Raw genomic sequence first — 14,263 nt, forward strand, 5'->3', positions numbered from 1 at the left:
CGCTTTTGCATCTTTTACTGGCTATGGATTGCTTTTGCTAAACCTTTAAGTAATCGATGTTGACATGCATTATTCAGGAAGCACAACCTCAGGAAAACGAAAAAACACAAATGAACCCTCGCCTCCTCATCAGGCTCACAGAGCAGCTCCACTGATGCAAATCAAAGTGCAGTGGAAGGCGTTTATAATAAAAGCGTAAAAAAATAAACGCACATGTTGGAATCTGCGAAGTGAAGCGTTTATGAAGTTACTAATTAACTGGCATGCTACTAATGGTCGTGGATACAATTGCGTTTTTCATCCTATGCAATGTTAATGCATTGCAGAGGTCAATTCTCTTGCAATTAAATATTTATGCACTAGGCTGTTCACAAGCTATGGCAAGATGCAAACACCAAATCAGGCATCATTATATGCACAGTCTGTGAGACAGCTATGCAGCAGTGTCACAAGGATGAGGGTTGTGCACAATGTTTGCAGATGGAAGAATTTGATTGGCAGGTGTATGCACAGAGAAGTATGAATGAATGAAGAACCTCGTGATGACCGAAGTTGCCTCCAACGCTAAAATAACTTTGTTGTGTACAGTATTTGCTGTAAGGCACACATATCTGCGGGGAAAAAAAAGACAAAGGTTGCAAACTTTACGATTCTTTTAATACAATAATTGATGTTCATCGACTGTGTTCATCGACTGAGATACCGCCAGGGGGCCGAGGAGCACAGTCGTACCTCACATGGGCTCCCGCTTTTTCGCTATTTTGTGTGGAACATTGCTTGGACACTCAGCGAATTTGGTAACCTCGGATTCCTAAAGTTGCAAGGCATCGTTTGACGCCAGCCACGACGCAGTGAGTAGACCTTTACTCGAATAATCGAGCTCTGAACATTCTGTGACCGTGCGCTGTGAACATTCTGTGACCGTGGCGCGAGCGGGAGACCAGCGGCTCGCGCCTGCAGGCCCGCGGTGCTCGCACAGTAGGAGTAAATCACGCAGAAGCAGCGTCTGAGGCGAAACGACCACGCTTTTCTGGAAACACAGATGGCGAACGCTTTACAAGAAGAGCCGACTACGGCGCGAATGGAGTTGACCGGGGCTAACTCTGATACCATACCACAGTGGACATACGACGCCAATAGCGGCAAAACGACGGGTAAAGCCCACATCGAGTGGTTACAGGTTGGTCGTAAAGGCAGATCAGCCAAAGAAGACAATGAATCCACCGAAAAAAGAGCTATAGAAGTCCTGAACCCAGACCCCAAACCTCAAGCACAACCACCACTGCCACAGCGTCAACGCATTCTGAGGATGCGACCCTTTCCTACTGACGACTTCAAAATCGTCTTCCGCCCTCAAGCAGGACTTGACCTCTCGAAACATACACTCATCGCAGTGACACATGCCATCGGAAGATCTAGTGGTTTGGTCCAGCAAGACTTCCACGATAACATCCGTATACAAGTCCAGAAACTAGAGAATGTGATCATCGCGAGCACGGCAAGTACGGAGCGAGCTTCCAAACTGCAGCATATCAACACCATACAACTCGGCGGAACCGTCTATCAAGTAAATCCCCACATTCGACACCCAGACGATGTGTGCCGTGGAGTGATATACGGCCTCGAACCGGGTACAAGTCCCGCGGAGATTGTTGCCGGCCTTCGAGTGGACTCAAGATACACGGTTCTCGGAGCACGCATGCTAGGATCTTCAACAGCCGCGGTTATCACCTTCGACGGACAGCACGTCCCTTATTACGTAACGTACCAGAGCGGTGACTACAGATGCAAGCCCTACCGAAAATCCGTCCAATACTGCAGAACCTGTGGCGCCATCGGACACCGACAGGATATCTGTCCTCAGCCAAGGGCCAAGTTCTGCTACACATGCGGGCGCGATGGGGTCACAGAAGAACATGACTGTCACCCGAAGTGCAAGATTTGCGGCGGAGACCACGAAACGGCAGGCAAGGAATGCAAAAAGAAACTCCGTAACAACCCGCCCCCCCTACCAAGTAAGAAGACAGCAGCTTGATAACGCTCGCGCCCGAGAGAATCACTGGAGTTCAAGCACCGAAGACTTCCCCGCGCTGGTTACCACCTCGGACAGCTCACAGGGGCCCTCGCCTCAACAAAGACCTGGCCGTAGACGCTCTCGCTCTATCCTAAGATCGCGCTCTACATCCCGCTCTCGGTCACGGTCTCGCTCCGTTAGGCGAATCACTTACGTCTCCGCGGCGAACGGAAGCAGTGCCTCGAATTTCTCACGCAACACGAGCAGTTCGGACGAGACAGCGACTATACGGACCCTCGAACAGAGGACGATACAACAACAACCGGTAGCCGAGTGCAACACGCCAGAACTCGAGGACAGAGTAGCGAAGAGAGTAGAAGAAAGCATACTAAAACAGGTAGAAACCAGAATAATGAAGCGGGTAGACGAACGGCTGCAAGCATATGAAGCGAAGATTCTCGACCTTGTTGAACGACGCCTTCAAGTCTTCGAGGAAACCCTCACTACGAAGCTTCTCGCATCAGCAGACAGAACCATACAGACAGTGATAACTAAAATCATGGAAAAGGTAGAGCCACTAACCCGTACGGTCACCACACTCGACGCCAAACTGGATGGCTTCATGGCACAACAACACAACTTCATGACCTATGCTTACAAGAATTTCGTGACTCATGAACATCTGGCGGAGCAGTTGGGAACCAAACGCAAAGGACGGAAGACAGTGCGAGTGGAATCCGCAGAGGATTCTAGCTCGACACCACCAAACCACCTACTCCAGGTGGAGGACAACCACCAACATGGCGGCTCTCAAACGTAGACACACCGAGTCGCTTCCCACCCTCCGCATTTGGCACTGGAATTGCAGATCCTATAGACCCCGCTCGGCCAACCTGCAAGAATATCTCAAAACAAACAATCCTGATATAATCGCGTTACAGGAAACAAACACCAAGAAAATAAAGCTCCCCGGCTACACCACTGTGGCACACACTTCCCGCACCGCAATTCTTGTCAAGAAGACACTAACCGCACAGCCGCACGAAATTGAAGACACTGGAATCGAACACACCATAGTGGAGGTGTTGCCGACTCGCAAGAATCAACAGAGCCTATACCTGGTCAACCTCTACAGCCCACCGCGAGAGCAGCTACTCCACTACGACCACTTCGTCCGGGAGCTTCGCAAGAGCGTTAACGGTAACCGGCTTGTTGTAGTGGGGGACTTTAACGCCCCACACGCGGCCTGGGGCTACCCCAATACCACCAAGAAAGGGGCACGGGTTCACGACGCCGCACAACAGCACGGCCTTACGCTATGGAATGACCTGCTCCAACCAACACGAGTGGGCAACAGCGTGTCGAGGGACACCAATCCTGATCTCACGTTCAGCCGAGACGTGCGAAAGGCCACGTGGACCCGACTCCCAGACACGCTAGGGAGCGATCACCACATAATTCAAATCGAGGTTGAACAATCTCACCGCGCGCCCAAGACAGGAAAGGCGCGACTCACTGACTGGAACGCGTATAGGAATGAGCTTGACGACGTTTCGGACATTGAAGACATTGAAGCTTGGCTATACGGTATCGTGGGTGCGGCTGACGGCCACACTAGGACGATTCATCTAGACGAGGACAATCCAGCGGTCGATAATCACCTACTGCACTTATGGGAGGCTCGGCGATCGCTTCTCAAACGATGGCGACGGCAAAAGCTCAACCGCAAGCTCCAGCGCCGAATTGCCCTATTAAGCACGCAGGCACAGGAGTACGCTGAACAGCTAGCGAGCCAGAACTGGCGATCCTTCTGCGACCAACTTCAAGGGACGCTCAGCACAAAGAAAACTTGGCATATACTTCGAGCACTGGTTGACGACACCCACACCAAAACCCAACAAAGACATACAATTCACCGGCTAATCCACAACTATGGCGGCACAGAGGATCAGCTTCTCCAAGAACTTCAGACGAAGCTACACGGTTCAGCTAACCCGCACACCATTGCCACCAACCTTTCCACCACCAGGGAGTACGAAGGAGCGTCCAACGAAGAGCTAGACCGGCCTTTCACACAGGCAGAGTTACAGGCGGCCCTCTCTAGATTAACACGCAATACGAGCCCGGGCAAAGACAGAGTCACCAACAAGCACCTTCGACAGCTACCCCCTCGGGCGTTGGCGGCTCTCCTTCGGTACTATAATGACTGCTGGATTAAGGGCGAGCTACCAACAGCCTGGAAACACTCGGAGGTGACCATGGTACCCAAGCCGAACAAACCCATCTCCATCGCAAATCTCCGCCCCATCTCCCTTACGTCCTGCGCCGGGAAACTATTTGAACACATGGTCAACGAGCGGCTCACCACACATCTCGAGGACAACGATCGCTATCCACACACCATGTTCGGCTTCCGCCAGATGCTCTCCACGCAGGACGTCCTCTTCCAGCTAAAGGAAGATATTCTTGACCATTTGAGCAAACACAGCAAGTCATCCATTCTAGCTCTAGACGTAAAGGGCGCCTTCGATAACGTGAGCCATGAAGCCATTCTCCGTAACCTAGAAGATATCGGCTGCGGTGCCAAAACATACGCCTACATACGCGCTTTCCTCACCAACCGTACGGCCACGGTGGGAATTGCCAATCTCCGGAGCAAGACATTTCACCTACCTAACAGGGGTACGCCGCAGGGTTCGGTAATCTCGCCACTCCTCTTCAACGTGGCCCTCCTCAAACTTCCCCGCCTCCTAGACACCATCCCAGGGATATTTCATGCTCTATATGCAGATGATATCACACTGTGGATGAGAGGCGTGAGCACGGGTGAACAGGAGGCGGTCAACATCATCGAACGGTACCTGAATACCTGCGGCCTCCACTGTGCCCCGGATAAATCCGAGCTATTAGTACTCGCGGCACGCACCCGGGGCCGGCCCCCAAGCCACGACGCACCGGACCCACAAGTCCTTCTTCAGGGAGTCCCGATACCGAAGGTCGACTCACTTCGAATCCTCGGACTCCATATACACAAGGACGGGTCCGGCTCCGCCACACTCCCTAGACTACAGAACACTGTGGCACAGCTGACTCATCTGATACGACGCGTGGCAAATCGCCGCAATGGCCTCAAAGAGCACGACACCTTGCGAATGATACAAGCCCTCCTGTACAGCCGAATTACATACGGAACTCCTTACCTCAACCTGAAGACAGCCGAGAAACAAAAGCTAAACCTCCTAATACGAAAGGCCACGAAACTCGCCCTAGGACTGCCAGCAACCGCCTCCACTGACCGATTGCTTCGCATGGGAGTTCACAACTCCTGGGAAGAACTTGCGGAAGCGCACCTCATCAACCAGATCGAGAGACTCAAGATCACAACCACAGGCCGAGCAGTCCTCCGACGCACAGGATACGCAATCAACCTAGAACTTGATGGCGAACGTAAGGAAAAGATCATGTCGAAGCTCCGAGATTGTCTACAAGTTCATCAGATCCCTCGGAACATGCATCCAGAACAGCATCGAGGCAGACGGCTCGCCAGGGTAAACGCCATCAGACACAAGCACCGTAACGACCCGCAGGCGCGCTACGTGGACGCAGCCAAGTATCCGGGCCGAAACGCTTTCGCCATCAGCGTCACAGACTACAGGGGTACGACACTGGCGTTGGCTACAATTCTCGCCAAACACGCGGACACAGCAGGGGAGGCCGCTATAGCACTCGCCACCCATACAAGCGACGATGTCATAGTGGTCTTCACCGACTCTCAAACAGCGGCACGCAACTACGTGAAGGGCAGGATCTCCGTCAAAGCGATAAACATACTGAAACGTGGCGACACTCCTCCCCCCTACACCTGCATCATGTGGGTTCCGGGACATGAGGGACTCGAGGGGAATGAAGCGGCACACACCGCGGCCCGCGCAAGCGTCAACCGGGCCTCCCCGCACGAGATTTTCGACATGTCCCACCCACCCAAATCAGCGGAGGAAACGGAATCAATACCGCAAACTTATCAAGCGCTACTGCAGCACTATCGGCTTGGACGCAGGGTACCCCCACCACATCCAAAACTAACGAGAAACGAAGGTACCGACTACAGGCGACTCCAGAGCAATACCTTCACCCACGGAAGCTTACTGCATCATTTCCACCCGACGATATACAGCTACACCTGTCCACACTGCAACGTGCCAGACACCTTGGCACACCTCCTACTGCAATGCAAGCACACCCGAGCAAGCATTACAACGACACAACCAATAGCAGCAGACGCAGACCCAACCCTCCTCGCAGAGACGTGGGAGGCTGCGATCTCCAAGCCGGACCTAGTCGACCAGCGCGAACTCGTCGCCCGGGCCCGGAGGGCGATCCAAGCCAGAGGGTTCCTGGAATAAGGGACCCTCCCACCTCGACTGGCAACTAACTCACTGTTTCAAATAAAGGTTTATTCATTCATTCATTCATTCATTCATTCATTCGACTGTGTCTAATTAAAGGATTGGCCATGAATAGGCGCTGACACACATGAACATAAAACGTCGCCGATTTGCAGACAAAGATCCTGTGAACATGTGAGCCAAATATTGCACTGCATTCAGTAAGGAAGTTACTATCTTGTGTTAACTGAAAAATCACTTGCTCCCCCCTTTGCGATGTCATACAGCTAACCAAGCCTACCAACAATTATTGGCAGATTTGATGACTGCGAAAACATTCTCAGTAATACCATACTTGCTAATCTTGAGTTAAATAAATGGAAAAATACATGTCTGAGATCTCAGAAATACCAAACGAGTATTTCATCTTCGCACTTCCGGTCAGATGCGCGTAGCTACGTCTGCTAAGCGTGGCCTCCGAGATCGCTCCAGCGTGCTGCATAGCGTTGATACCGCGACAGGATCAGGCAACCGCGTGCATCGTAACAAATGAACGAAAAAAAATATATATATATTCACCAGCCCTTCCCCTGTCGAGAAAATGGGGGTAAGCGAAGCTTGTGTGTTTATCTGACCTTCGTCAGGCTAACGTAAAGTTCACGACATGTCGCGGTAATAAAACAAACGTTTATTAATGGTATGAAGGAAACGTACAACGGAAGGAAAAGTTGCACGAAAGGGAAACAAAAGTAGAAGGCAAGGGAACGAAAAGTAGGTCAAGTACACACACACACGGTAACCTTCGCTTATACCCCCATTTTCTCGACGGGGAAGGGCTGGTGATTTTCTTTCTCTCTCTTTCCCTTGTATGTGCCCTTGAGCTTGGACCCTTTCTGCACCATCACCAGGATAGGCCCACTTTTCAGCGTGACACCACCACCACCGCCGCAACTTCTGAACCTATAAAGCGTCGCTTAGAAAAATTCGGAGACGACGACACTCCCTAAGGCGAAATTTGTGCGCAGCTGTAAACGCGTTTTCATTTCGCGATATATTGGCTGGCGCGGACCATCTGTCTCGTGTGGCGCGACTACCTGCTAATGGGGAGATTACGAGAGGAAGCGCGTCGGTGACGCGTGGGCGCGATTCACGGCAGCCGCCGCAGACAACCTCCGCTCATATAGCGCTTTGTTTCCATACAGACGACTCGCGCTACTCTGGCGCCAACTCGTAGCCATCGTCGCCATAGAGCCCCTCGTTGGCGGCATTACACTTTTCTCACGCTTTCCCGATACCCTCCGCTTTCCGCCTCATGGTTCTGCTGCACTCTCCTCCTCGTGCTCTCTTCGTTCTCGCCGCTTTTTAACAGCGGAGCTGTTTAGGATCTTCGTTGCGCCGCGTAGCATACATAGACCAGAAACTGCGCCTGGCGATGACATCACCGCGCGATTCCCAACAACGACTTGGCACAGCTGTGCCTCGCTTCGCCTAGCTTCGGCAACGATACTCCGCCACCGCGTCAGCTGCTGCGACCGCGCACCTGCTCCGTCTAGCCATGACGTCACTTCACGTCACCTAGCAACCACCTGGCATAGCTGCTCCCCGATTCGCCTAGGTACAGTTATTCTAGGCACTGTAGACTAGGCATGCCATCGCTTCGCCAAGCTCTTCACGCCGCCCTTCCCAGCTACCGCGCACATGCTTCGCCTAGCCACACCGACACCGCGCGGCCGCCGAGGGATCACGTGGCCTCACCAGCAGAACTCCGGCTCCCGCCCACGGTGTAAAACCCTCCTCGCTCTGCCGGGTAGGCGGAGCCAAAAACCGTGACGTCACTGCGCGCCAACACGGTTCGCGGGCTGTGTGCCGCGACGGCGGCAGAACTCTCGTCGACTCTGTGGCGAGTACATGTAGCCTTGACATGGGACGACCAAAGTAGATCCGGACACCCGAAGAAGAAGCCGCTCATCTTGAAGCGCGTCGCGCGGCGAAGCGAAAATCTGCGCGTCGGCGGCGAGCCGATTCGGAATACCGTCCCTAGCAGCACTTAGCATTTCCTTGCAAAACTTAGCAAAACCTAGCAAAACCTGGAAGAAGCTAGGTCGATCACCAGCTCCGCTGTTTACTGCAACCTTGCACCACTAGTGCAAGCTGCCCACATTTTTTTTTTCCTCCCCCGCGTTTGCTCTCATCTATCGCTGTGCTCGGTTACGAGGTAGGACGCTGGCGGTGCGCTCTGAAAAACAACTTGGCGGAGCCCCATTTAGGGGAAAAAGCGGAGTATCGGTACCATAACTACATCTCCGCTTATTTCTTACAGGATTAGAAAAAAAGTTTTGCGGCAGGAAATTCGGGAGGCGACGACGTTTAATACTGAGACCATTCTATATGATTAGTTAGAAAAGTGTTTCAGATCTAAATACATAGGAACGGAGAAATAGTTGTTCTCGGCAACCACTGCACTAATTTTCATTTGCATATTAAAGAAAAGGCTAAAATCTAGTGACTGTTGGAAGCGGGTTTTTACAGGGAAGCTGTTAGCCTCCAGTTGGTCGGGATTTTTCGTATCCGTGTGCTCGCACAAAAATGTCGGCCGATCCCGGAGACAGTGAAAAGAAGCGGGAAGCGCACAGTGTGCTGCTTCTCCAAGAGGCATCACATGACGTCATGAGGTGACATTGCGTGACGTAACGTCACCAGGTGATATCGTCACATGACTATGCCGTTATCACGTAACGTTTGACGTGATTACGTAATCCTGCTACCTCATCATGGACAGATCACAAAGACTACGAACGCTATAGCTTACCCAATCCCCTTAAAGTCGGCTTCACTTTTAAACAGAAATGCATTGCTGGGAAGAAGTTTTTTCGGGGGCAATATAAGTCCTTTTGTATTAAAATGTGAAGGCTCTACAACCTTTTTTCTTATTTTATTAATTGTTTGCTATTGCCCCGATGCGCGCGCGTGTCCAAAACGCATTAGGCAGACCAAGTCGCAATTTGATCTGCCGAGGATGCGAGCGCCATCTGGATAAGATTTTCACAAGTAGCATACCCGAGCCACGGCCGCTGTTGGTATGGTAAAAACAAGGAGTTTTTTTTTTTTTTCCTACCTCCTTGGGTAGAAATGCTGGCAAAATGGGTTTGAGTTTCCTCGTAACAGAATTATGTGTTCTCGTCCATTCAAATAACAGTCCGACACCACCATGTCTGTAGGTTGTGGTTAAGTCGTACTTTACCATTTTTTCTGACGGATTTCACTTTGAGAAATACAATTTTTGTTCACTGACACCTTGCACCACGACAAAGGGCCTGCGCGGTCGAGGTGGTTCGGAATGATTTTGTCCTGCACTAACATCTTGCGTCAAGCGGAGGGCCTGCGCGGTCGGCGTGGTTGCGGACGATTTTCTCCGCCACGGACGCCGACATGCACGCCGGCGCCAACGCCGACCCCGGATTTTCTACGACACGGGGCCCTTAACGCTATCGCGTTAAAAAGAGGGAAGTACAGTCTGCTGCTTCTCCAAGAGGCATCACATAACGTCATCACGTAATGTTACGTTTGGCGTGATGATATCACGCAACCTTTGGTATGATTACGTCATCGCGCGACGTGTGAGGCGATGACGTAATGACGTTTCGTCACCACTTGGTCACATGGGTTCTGGTACCATCGGATTTTTCGCTTCATGTAATGATTTCGTATTTATTAATAATACTCAATAAAGTTGTTACTAACCAACCAAATTAATAATACCTCCTCAGCAGTTGTAGTGGCGGTTGCTACAGCTTCGCTGGACATACACTTTTCTAGGGCCGGTATGGCGAGTCATTTTATTTAAGTCGTCGATTTCTTAGAAAAATTATTGAATAATTGTAAAATTAAAAAAATAATCTAGAGTATAAAGTTTACAACTCTTTTTATCTCAGCAATGAAAAACGTGATCGCATTTCTCTAAACTGTTCCTAATAATATACATCTAAATTTAAGCGGACAGTTCGAAATATTATACACTGCTCTGAACTATATCGATAAATTGCGAGTAGGACTTCTGCATAACCATCGTAAACGTAATAATTTCACATAATGAGTAAATTGATGTATCAAATTTGTCCGCTTTGGATGCTCCAACGCATGCAATTTACAGAAGTGCGATATCTGTTTGGTGCAGAGTTACCGATTTGGAAACTTCGGGCTTCAATCATTCCTAACTTCAATTTTTTTGCAATTAGTGTAAAACATTCCAGACTCTACATCAAAATCATGCTTCTCACAGTCGCTATAATTTAGCTTTATCTCTAAAACGCAACACATTTCGTACAAATTGGTCCAGCAGTTGTCACATAAAAACATTTCTGCGTCCTACATGTTGTTGTTGCCTCAGATGTAGATGTAGAGCCTTTATGTTAGTGCCTCAGAAAATGTATTCTTCCTAACTTCATATTCTGTTTCTATTCCCTCCTAGCAAAAGAGCAGGCAAGCGTCGTGCTCCTCTCGGCGGCAGTAGGCAGCCTGCTCCCTATCTCTTTCCCTCCTTGTCCATTGTGCTTGTGTTTTCATGTGAAATGATAATAATGATCCTACATTATATATGTACAGGTTAGATATGATTGTTTGATTATGCAAAACCGGGGTGCACCAACTGCCACTACTTAGTCATCATACAATGCCTGGGTCGCTGTAGTGCAGCCATACCTTCCGCTAGACTCTCTTTATCATCCACCGTTGACGGTCGACTGATTTCTTTGATAACGCGGGCGGAGCGTCGCCCTGACCACTGACGAAGCGCGAAAAGTAAGCGTCATAGAATATATATATATATATATATATATATATATATATATATATATATATATATACAGGGTGTTTCAGCGAACACTTTCTAAAATTCTTAAATGTTGCCTGTGGCAGACAGCACAATTCTACTTCATGAGCTGGTCTACTCGAAGAGGCGGACATTACTTGCACAAGAAATTTAAATGCATAATCGAATAATTAACCGAAATTAATTAGGTGTTTAACTAATTACCTGATGGCCCATATTGCAATTTGCAAATTGCAGCAGTGGAGTTCGCAAGGCGGATCCACTTGGAACGAATTCTCGGGATGACACCAGTTTCGAGATATTAGAGACTTTTAGTATTGCGGAAAATGCTTGCGTTAGCGTTAGCGTGTTACGCACGCTAAATCTTTGCGGAAGGCTGTTCGATAGAGTTTTAGTATAGCGTAAGACAACGATGCGCCGCTAAGCGCAAAACTATCTAGCTGCGAGTAGTCAAAGCAGCAAACTGAGCAGCTCGACAACCAAACTAGCCGTGTGGATCCACGCCAAGCCTTGAAACGAGCCTGCATGTCAAGCGCTCGCGCCGAGCGTGCCACCATGTTTACAACGCTAGAAACTTAGCGAGCGTTTAGCGTCTCCGCTATATTTGAAAAATAGCGGACGCACGCTACCCGCAAAACTGAAATAGCGTTCTGAGCATGCGCAGTCTGACCCCGCTATTTTATTGCGTTTAGCGTGGTGCCATTTCCGCAATACTAAAACTGTCTATTAATTCCCGAACTTGGCGGAGAAATGCATTGGCGTTCCAGTTAGGTTCTTAACAAAACGTCGCTTTATGCATTGAAGCAAAAAATTAACTGGAACGCCAACGCATTTCTCCGCAAAGTTCGGGAATTAATATCTCGAAACTGGTGTCATCTCTTCCACCGCCAGCCTCCGCTCGCGTTGGAAGACCGCACTGCTCAGCTCGAACCTGACAGTACAGCTCTGGGCCGTCCAGCGAGCCGAGGAAGCCGCTTCGAGACAAGGTCTCAGAACCGCGTCCGCGGCGGGTGCCCAGACCCACTAAAAATACGCCGGACTCAAATCTTATCGATTTGGTAATAAAGTTTACGTTCTTCTTCTGGTGTCATCCTGAGAATTAATTCTAAGTGGATCCGCCTTGCGAACTCCACGGCTACAATTTGTAAATTGCAATAAGGTGGTGGTGGTGGGATAACTTTATTGTAAGGTCCTGCGGGCTACCGGGCGCAAGGCCCCATAGAGCGGGCTACTCCCACGTTGGGACCGGGAGTTTTAGCTCCCTGGCCGCATCGTGGGTTCGCTGGACGGGCCAGAGCTGTTCCGCCAGGTCCGTGCTGCGTAGTGCTTCTTGTAGCCTGGCGGAGTCTTTGATTCTTGTTTGCGTGGGTCCGACCACACGGCCAGAGCAAGTGATGTACGTCTAGTGTTCTAAGGCAATTTTCGCAATATTATGTTGTGTATAGCTCAGGCATGTAGTGATGTAATCTGTTCTGCGTGGGGTACGTGTTGGTTTGAAGCATTCTGAAGGTGATGGCTTGATGCCTGGTGAGCTTATTGTGAGGTGTGCTGTACATTCTGCGGTCTAGATAAAAGTGCTTTGTGACCTCGTTGTATGTGAAGGGAGGGTCCCGATTCTCGCGAGGATGGTCACGACCAGAATAGGTGGCGTCGCAGAGGGTTAGGTCTCGCGCGCTCCTGTGAGCCATCTCGTTGAGATTGGGAGGGGCGTCCTCGATCTCTCCGAGGTGTGCCGGGAACCAGCAGATGGTGTGATGCTGCAGCGGTGCGGATGTATTGATTATATGTAGTGCTTGTCTTGCAACGGCGCCTTTCTGAAAGGCTTTGACGGCCGAGCGTGAATCGCTGTAGACGTGGGTGGTTGTCGGGTCTGTGAGTGCGAGTGCGATGGCGACCTGTTCTGCTATCTCGGACTTGTGGGTCTTGACTGTGAGAGCGTTTGTGACTTGACCTTGCTTATTGAGCGTGGTGGCAACGAAGGCCTGCCTGGACAGGTACTGTGCCGCGTCTACGAAACAGGCTAGGATCTTCTTGTCACGTATTTCGCGCAGGATGAACGATCCGCGTGCCAGCCTTCTGGGTTGATGGTGCGCAGGGTTCTTGTTGCACGGGAGTGGGCGAACCGTGTAGGAGTTGCGTGTTTCCGTCGGAACACTTTCATATAAATTCTCGATTGCTGTGGTGTCATGACCTAGTTTGGCTAGGATTTCTCTACCCGGTTTGGTTCCAGAGAGTCTTGTCAATTGACTCTCATCAGTGTAGACATTTGGGCTTGTTGGTATAACATGTTTGCAGATAATCTTCATGTAGCGCAAAAACACACGGACGTAGAAGAACGGAGACACACACAGGCGCTAACTTCCAACAACGATGTTGGAAGTTAGCGCCTGTGTGCGTCTCCGTTCTTCTACGTCCGTGTGTTTTTACGCTACATGAAGATTATCGGCAACTTCTCAATTGAGCCCGTTCTTGAGCTTCGGCAATTTCTTCAAGTGTATTGTGTACCCCCAGTTACAGCAGGAGCTCTGTCCCGATGCTCTTCGGGATTCCCAGTGCTAGTTTGACTAGCTTCGTCAGTTGCGCATTGAGTTTGTCCTTCGCCGCTACCTTCCATCTGTGCATGGCCGCCTCGTAATTTGGGCCCTCAGGTGATTAGTTAAAAACTTAATTAGTGTTTTTTGTTAATTAGTATATTATGCATTTCAATTTGTTGTGCAAGTAATGTCCGCCTCGTCGGGTAGATCAGCTCATTAACTAGAATTGGGCTATCTGCCACAGGCAACCTTAAATCAATTTTGAAAGTGTGCGCTGAAACACCCTATATATATATATATATATATCATCAACCTATATTTATGTCCACTGCAGGACGAACGCCTCTCCCTGTGATTTCCAATTACCTCTGTCTTGCGCTAGCTGATTCCAACTTGCGCCAGCAAATTTCTTAACTTCATCACCCCACCTAGTTTTCTGCCGTTCTTGACTGCGCTTCCCTTCCCTTGGTATCCATTCTGTAACTCTAATGGTGAACCGGTT

The sequence above is a fragment of the Dermacentor silvarum genome, chromosome 3 (assembly GCF_013339745.2).
Source record: "Dermacentor silvarum isolate Dsil-2018 chromosome 3, BIME_Dsil_1.4, whole genome shotgun sequence".
Lineage (NCBI taxonomy): Eukaryota > Metazoa > Arthropoda > Arachnida > Ixodida > Ixodidae > Dermacentor > Dermacentor silvarum.